Here is an 8,498-nt window from a genome sequence, read left to right as displayed (position 1 = left end):
TAGTTATTCTGCAATCAGTGGGTGCTCATTTACTTTCCAGTTTGTTTCTTTTTTGCCATAAAAAGTGCTTTTACGAATATTTGGGCTTATGTGGGGTATTTCATTTTGTCTTTTATATCACTGGAGTATATGCCAAATAGAGGGATTTCTGGTTTCAAGGGTATGAAGAATTTAGTGACTTTTTCTGACATAATTCCAACTTGTTTCTCCTGAATACTTGAACCATTTCACAGCTCCTCCAACAATGTTTTAGTAAATCGGTTTTCCCAAAGCCCTCCAACTTTTTATTCCTTCTATATTAACTCTATTTATGTCCTTTCATGAAAGGAAGGGCTTCTGGAGGACAAAAGTTGAGTTTCCTCTTCTATGCCTGGTATATAGATGTCATCTCTATAGATGTCATCTCTACCATCTCACATCTTCATTTTTTCCCTTTGCTTTGTTTTGCTTTATTTTGTTTTTGCGGTCATGTGAAACTTGGCACTTGGTCAGAGAAGTTATTTACCAATTACCCCCCTCCCCCCAAACTCAGTTATGAGGACCCTTTCATTCTCCCTTGGGGAATGTACTTCAATGTAACTTCTTCCTTTCTCCATCTAGAGTGAGACTCGTTTTCTTGTCCTATATTCCCCCATGAACCTTCCAACCACTCCTTTTTTACCTTATTCTCCAACAGACCTCCATGCCTGTCTAAACCAAGGAAATTACCCTGTTTACTTCCAATGATGGATAGGTGGGGATAAATCTCCATCTTCCCTCTATCTTCTACTTCCCCTTTCTCCATTCAAGTAACTTCCTTCTCTATTATTACCACTCAAAAAAAGTGAATCCTTTTATGGGGAATATGGATTTTATTCCACAGAACGTTAATTCCATTGTTCCTTCCCTTTTAATCCTTCTCATTTTCTTTAAATCCTTAGCTCCTTAGATCCTTTTGTCCATTGTGATCACTCTTTGTTCTTTATTTAGCCCTTGATCAAACCTTAAAAACAAAACAAAAAAACCCAAAACAATAGCCTTGTCTTGAGAGACATAAGTGATGTCCTTATTTAGTCTTTTCTTGATAACTATTACTTAAAATCTCTTGTGTTTCTCATTTTTTTGCAATGTTTGCAAATCAAATGTTTTGCTAATCTCTGATTTTATTTGTGAATAACTCAAATGATTCTTTTTTGTTCTTTTTTTATTCATCAAATTTTAAGCTCGACTTTTCAGGATATATTTATTATTTTGGGGGGTATCTCAATCTCATTTGTTCTTTGGAATATTTGATTTTCTCTTCTTTCTTTTAGCTGTGGAGATGTCTTTGAACATATAAACTGACTTTTCTTCATAGCTAAAAACCTTCTTGGCTTTTTATATTTGTTCTTGTTGTTGAGTCATTTCAGTTGTGTCCAACTCTTTGTGACCCCATTTGGCCTTTTCTTGGCAAAGATATTAGAATGGTTTGCCATTTCTTCTCTGGCACAGAGGAACCGAGGCAATCAGGGTTAAGTGACTTGCCCAGAGACCCATAGCTAGTCAGCATCTGAGGGCAGATTTGAATTCAGGTCTTCCTGACTCTAGGCCTGAGCTCTATGTACTACACAGCCTAGCTGCCCAATATTTGTTCACTCATAATGAAATTCTAAAATTGAAATATGGCATGCTTTGGAGTTATAAACTTGGACTTCTCTCTTTTGGCAATCAGATCATTTCATACTTTGCCATCTGTTTCCAAAACTTTGGAGAAATTTTCTCATGTTGTTTGCTGTAGTATAAGATTCAATATTTTTAATAAATTGTGGTTTTCTGGGAAATCTTCCTACATATTTCTGATTACCCTCTTTTGAGGGTCAATTGCTTTAATTTACATGAAATTCATGTATTATTGCTTAGTTTTTCTCTTTTACTTTTCTTCCTACAATTTTTCTTCCCTTTCTATATTTTAGAATACCAAATCCAACATTCTTTTTTACACAATTTCTAAAATTTTGTAGGTATCCTGTTCTCTTCTGTGTTATAGGTTGTCTACATTGTTGTTTGTTTTATTCATATCTGTCTTGAGACCTCTGATTATTAACTGAATTTCTTCTTGTAAAAGTTTTATTTCTCTTTTTTTGTCATTTTAGAGTTTCCCAGGATGGTCTAATACTGACAGTTGCAATAGAGGAGCTGGTAGAGAAGAAGGCAGGTGACCATGGCTTTCTTTACTTTGGTTTCCTACATCTCAAAGTTTTTTATTAGATGGAATATATATGACTAGCAGTTCTGACACTTGGGGCAAGTGCCATAAAATATCCCCTGGGCAAACAACCATCAAAAAGATGCTCTCAGATCTACTTTTTAAAAGAAAAATCAATTAAACATGTAGGATGAGACAGAGGGAAAGAGATTCAAGAAAACTGTATCTTTATTAGTGTAAATTCTGGGAAAGCATGGAGGGAGAGAACACAACAGGCCTAGTCTGGAGATGAGGTTTCCAGAAGTAGGAGGAATCAATGTACCATGTGGAAGCTTCTTGTTATTTGATTCATAAATAATTAGTTATTTAATTAGTTTAATTAGTGCTATATGTTAAGTTGTTTCTACCTGTTGAAGTTGTATGAGTACAATTAGTGCTTTCAAAATTTTGGTACCTTGGGGAAAAGTCCTGCTCACTCCCACCCTAGTTATGACTCAGTCCCACAATTAATCCATCCAAAGGACAAAACCTGTCTTTTTGACTTTACTGCATATTGCTTCTCTTTATGTACTCTTGACTACTAATTTTTCTTGTCTCATCCTTGTCCTGCCCTTTACTGCCTCTGTGACTGGATGATGTCTCCCAGGTCTGAAATAGTTTCCCTATACATTTTCTCCAATTGAAATCCTCTCCTTCTTTCAACACCTAAATTAAATACTACTGCCTCCAATGAAGCCTTCTCTAGCTCTCTGCTTTTACAAATGCTCTTTTCCTAATTGAATCTGTTATGCCATTCCCGAATTCTCCTATACGTTTGTTTAACTTATGTTATAATTATCTATGAATCTGCAGGTTATTTCATCTTTACATATCCTTGTGTTGTGTACTGTATCTAGGCAGGCAGGCAACGAACATTTTTTTAAGTGCTTTCTATGTGCCAGGCACCGTGCTAAATGCTGGGGATGAAAATACAAGCAAAAAGAAAGATAGTTCTTGCCCTCAAGGAGCTTACATCCTAATGCGGGAAGGCAAATGTAAAAGAGAACTGACTGAAGGAGGTAAGGAGATATCAGGTACCCACACTGGATGTATAGTAGCTAAGTCTGGAGAGTCAGAAGCCCAGACAGGAGGGAAATGAAATAGGCTAACCTGGGCCCATGCCCAAAATGGAGACCTCTAGGAAGGAATAGATCAATGAGAAGAGGAGGCTAGCAAAAGTAGAGAGTTGTTTCAGGTTGAGGAGGCCCCAGGGGCTAAGGGCAATTCCATGGTGAGAAGGTACCCTCCTCATGGTAGTCCTGTACAGAGTCAGAAACACGGGTGAGAAGGAGAGAATAAAAACAATAGGTGTTGAATTAATTTTGTCAAATTGTATTGAATGAACTAAATAAAAGGTGTGTTTACCCTCTAGCACCTAGTAACAAAGGCTGTATTCTAATTTCATATATACATATAAAATACACATAAGTACATATATGTATATGTATATATATATAAAATAAAATTAAATACATTTATCCTTCAGAAGGTTGTTGGAAAGACCTGATAGATTTAAACCTTTTAAGATTGTCATGAGTTTCTTGTAGCAAAACTTTTGTATGTAAATTAAAATATCATTTTGAAAGTCTTTTTATTATGATTTTCTACCAATTTTGTAGCTACGGTTTTGAAAATTCTATACACATTTAAAAGACAAGTAAAAGGTAAATAAGTGCAAATACCATGCTTTTCCCCATCCTCTTCCTTTGACTAGTAAATTAACTTTCTCTGTCATAATATAGATACACTATCTGCCTTACCCAATAATTGATTGGAGAATGCAGTCTCATAATTCAGGGGACTTAAGAAGGGCTGTTGCCCAGGGATAAGCCAGCTGTGGCTGTCAGCCCAGCAGTAAATTTTTCTAAAATATCTGTTTAAACAAAAAAGCTCCCACTAACACCCAAACTGTATTTGTGTTTGGATTTGTAAGGAGGTTCCTATAAACCAAGATGGTTGATTTAGAAACTACAAATATGAAAGCTGATCTGCCCCTCCTGAGTGGAGCTAGAAGCCCAGAAATGCCTCCAGTTCCCAGAATTTCAGAGTTGGAAGGAAAGTCAGATGCCATCTAAACCAGAGTTGTCAAATGCATAACTGCTGGCCAGATGCAACCCACAACACCCCAGAGTGTGGCCCAAATCAGATTAAAATGTAATTGGGAAATATCTAACAAAATGAATAAAAAACACAATAAAACAGAGGTAATGTTATATTTTAAAACTAAGTCATTATGCAGCCAACAGTGGTTTTTATGTATGTATTAGTGGCCTCTGATTCTATGAAAGTTTGACCCCACTGATCTAGACCAACTTGTACTTTAAAAAGGATCTCTTCTTCAACTTGAGATAAGTGGCCATTCAAGTTTTACGTTGCATTGCTACAAGACCTAGAAGAAGGCTTTCAATGCTTTAGGGAGATTCTTAAAAGAAGACTTAGGGGAAAATTGGGACAAGATTTGCATAGGCTGTAGGAGCACCAGCCAGTTGTGACCTACGCTGACCTGAGGAGTATTTGAATGAAATGACAAATCTCTTGAAGTGTACATGTTTCCTTAGGCACAAGCAACAGCAAAGTGATATAGTAGAAAGACCAGTGGATTGGGAGTCAAGAAACCTGGGTTCTCATCTTGGATCTGCCACCAAGGAGCTACATGACCTTGAATAAGGCCCTTTACTTCTTTGGTGTTCGGTTCCCTTATGTGTAAAATGAGGGGCTCAGGTCCAGCAACCACCACTGTCCCTAAAGTTTATGACTTTATGAATGTATACCCAAGATGTTTCCCCATTACCTCTAGAACAGAGGTCTTCTCTAGAAGTTCTGGGCAATGAAGATTGCTTAAGGATACCCAAGGCAACCTTTCATAGTGTGAAATCTTTCTTCCTACAGCATTCAAAAATTCTAGTGCCCTTGGGCCATGGGCATAACAATTAATTATAACAGTAGCGACAGCACATTAGCTAGCATTTATATAGCTCCTCAAGTTTTACAAAGTGCTTTACATATATTATCTTGTTTGAGCTTCACTATGTCCTTGGGAGGTAAGGTACAATTACTATCCTTTTAGAGATGAAGAAACTGAGGCAGATAAAGGTTAAGTGATTTGTCTAAGGTCTCGCAGCTAGTAAAATGTTTAAAGCAGGATTTGAATTTGGGACTCTAATCTAGCATGCTATCCACTGTACCACCTCACGGCCTCAGAAATGTAGAGTGAGAAAAACCAGTTCTCTAGCCAGAAAAGCATTCCATCCTCTAATGATCCAGGATTCTTGGGTTTCACCCAACATGCAAAAAGTGCTTTTGGTTCTATTTCTTATCTTTCTGACTCTTTTCATGAACTTGTCTTTGTTTTTCCCCAAATGTATTCACCTTTAACTTGTCGGTCAAAACCAGCCGCTGGCATCACATCATCAAGGTAACCCGCTCTTTTTGTGACTATGGCTGGTTGTTTTACCTCTCTGGGCTTCAGTTTCTCATCAGTCAAATGAAGGGGTTGAACTAGATGAATGTTGAGATCACTAATAGTTCTAAATCCTTGGATCATCCTTGAGAATGTGAACATTTGCTTAAAAGCGAAGGAGCTGGCAACAGGAGGTAAATTGTTTCAAAGTTAATTATCTTTAGGTGAATTGCCTTATTCCTTATTCCAGTAACCCTCTTTCAGAGCATGGTATCCTTACAACATACGCTCATTCAGCCATTTGGGATGTACCTTAGTACAGTATGAGCTCCCAGGAAATAAAGTTAGCAACAGCCATTAAACAATTAAGAACTTACCATGTACGAGGCACTGTCTTAAATACTGAGGATATAAATATATGAAAAAAAACAGTCCCTGCCCTCAAGCAGCTTCCAATTTGATATGGAAGGACAACACACAAAAGGAAACTGAGAAGGGGCTGGGAGGAAAGTAGCAAGTGCAGGGCTCAACGGAGTTTATTCCAAAAGAGCAGTAGGAAATGAAAAGATATCTGGTCTGAGAGCCCCCTTTAAATGGATGCTTTGGAAGGCTTTCTTTGCTCTGCCTTCTAGCCCTCCAATCAGAGGGGCAGAGGGTACTGAGACTACTGAAAGGTGAGGGTTCCAAAATTGATGTACTCTCAGAAGAGGATGATGAGTTTCCTGACAACGATGTTTTCCGGGGCCATGATGGAATCCAGTCCAAAGGAATGCAACTTCAGACAGCAATGGAGGCAGGTAATTTTCAATAGTATAGGTTTTCACTGAATATAGCCTTAGAAGCCTTAGCCCAATGGTCATCAGCTTACTCTGTTTTGCCCCCTATTCATTTCAATTTAATAACTGTTAAGTGCCTGCTATGGACAAGCTTCTGTGTGGTAGCAAACTAGGTTTTGTCAATAAAAAGTCAAAAACAAGACAATTCTGGCACTCAAAAAGCTTACATTCTAATGGCAAGGTGGGGATGCAACGTGTACACAATTAAATGCAATATAAATCAAAGTAATCGGAGAGAGGGCACTAAAAACTGGGAGAATCAGAAAAGGCCTCCTCATAGAAGGTGGTACTGAAGTGGAGCCTTGAAGGAATTTGAGGTTCCCAAAGTCTCAGATAAAGAGGGAGACGATGCAGGCATTGAGTCAGCCTATAAAGGCACCAAGGCAAGACACAGAATATTGTGTACAGGGGAAAAACAAGGAGGTCTGTTTGATTTGAGTATTATGGAGGGAGAATGTGAGCGGGGGAGAGAAATAACGTGTGGTCAGTCTGGAAAGATTAACTGAAAACTCTAATAATAATAACTAGCATTTCTGTATCACTTTAAGGTTTGCAAAGTACTTTACATATGTTCACTCATTTGATCCTCAGAAGCACCCAGCGAGGTAGACACTGTTATTATTATTCCCAATTTATAGATGAGGTCGTTCGGTCATTCATTCATATCCAACTCTTCATGACCCCATGGACCCATCCATGGGGTTTTGTCAGCAATGATACCGGGATGGGCTACCATTTCCTTCTCCAGTGATCTATCTACTGCACCACCTCACTGTTTTTTTGTTTTGTTTTGTTTCCTTTCCTTACTTCTATTCTTATTTCAAGGTACTACAAAGTCCTCTCTCCCATGAGGCATAATCCTTCTTCACCCTCCTCTCCTGGTCAAAAAGGCCTCATCTGACAATTCAATTGGGTTGTTTCTTCATGTCTATAAATTGTGCCCAGTACCCTTGAGTTCATAGCCATTTTCCAGCACACACCTTAGCGACTATATTCAAAGAAAGGTTTCCCTGTCCTTGGCACCTTAGTCCCTTCTCTTCTTGGTACATGATCATTTGTTAGCAGACAAGCAGGATCTTATTCTCTGTCCTCCTTAAGGGTGAGAGGCTTATCATGTGCCGAACAACATGAAGATGTGCAGGTTAGGTCAATTCTAGTGTTCTCTCTCTCTGCTCTATTTAAATAGACAGATATGGCACTTAAGCCACCAAGGAAACAAATAAAATCAAGCAGGTTGTACTTGCCTTCAAGGAACTTACATTCTAATACAAAAAGAAAACATAAATTGCAGCTGGAATGGAAAGGTGGAAGGGAGTGTACAGGATCCAAGGAAGAGGTCTGGCTCCAGGTGAGATAAGGTGATAGTTCATCAATCAGAACCCAAGGTAGTTCTGGGGAGAGAGAGAAAGTTCCAGGGGGGAAGAGGAGGAAACAGTGGTCATTTCTTTTCTCCTTATAATTATAACTGTATAGTTATCTCTCTTCCACACATAGGATCAGAGAATTTAGAAGTAGAATATGTCTTAGAAATGATCTAAAACAATTCCCTTGTTTCATAAAGGAGAATGCTACAGTTTATTGGTTAGAGTTGGTTAGAATGGCATGACACTTAAGCTAAAGTTATAGAGGTCAGCCACTGATGGGGAAAGGCAGTTGGTTTAAAAATAGCTTACATTCTTACAGTACTTTTATCATCACATTTGATCCTCACAGCAACCCTGGGAGCTAGGTGCCATTATTATCTCTACTTTACAAATGAGGAAATGAGGCAGAATTCTATCTCAGATTTTCCTGCCCCTGAGTCCAGCACTCTATACATTAGGCCACGGAGATGCCTCTTGTTTCATTCTGTTCCATGACTGCAGCTTACACCCCTAACTCTAGCAATTTTACTTACAAATACATATTGTTTGTCACAAAGGGGATTAAGCTAAAAGAATGTAGAAGGGTCAACGGAAAGAATTTAAAATATGTGGCCTATTCACAGTTTCTCAATCTTATGTAGAAAGGGTTGGTTGATTGTTGTCCTTTGTTCTCAAATAGGATCAAAATGACATCA

This window comes from Trichosurus vulpecula, chromosome 5, assembly GCF_011100635.1.
Source record: "Trichosurus vulpecula isolate mTriVul1 chromosome 5, mTriVul1.pri, whole genome shotgun sequence".
NCBI classification, from domain to species: Eukaryota; Metazoa; Chordata; class Mammalia; order Diprotodontia; family Phalangeridae; genus Trichosurus; species Trichosurus vulpecula.
Note: the sequence above shows the minus strand (reverse complement) of the source record.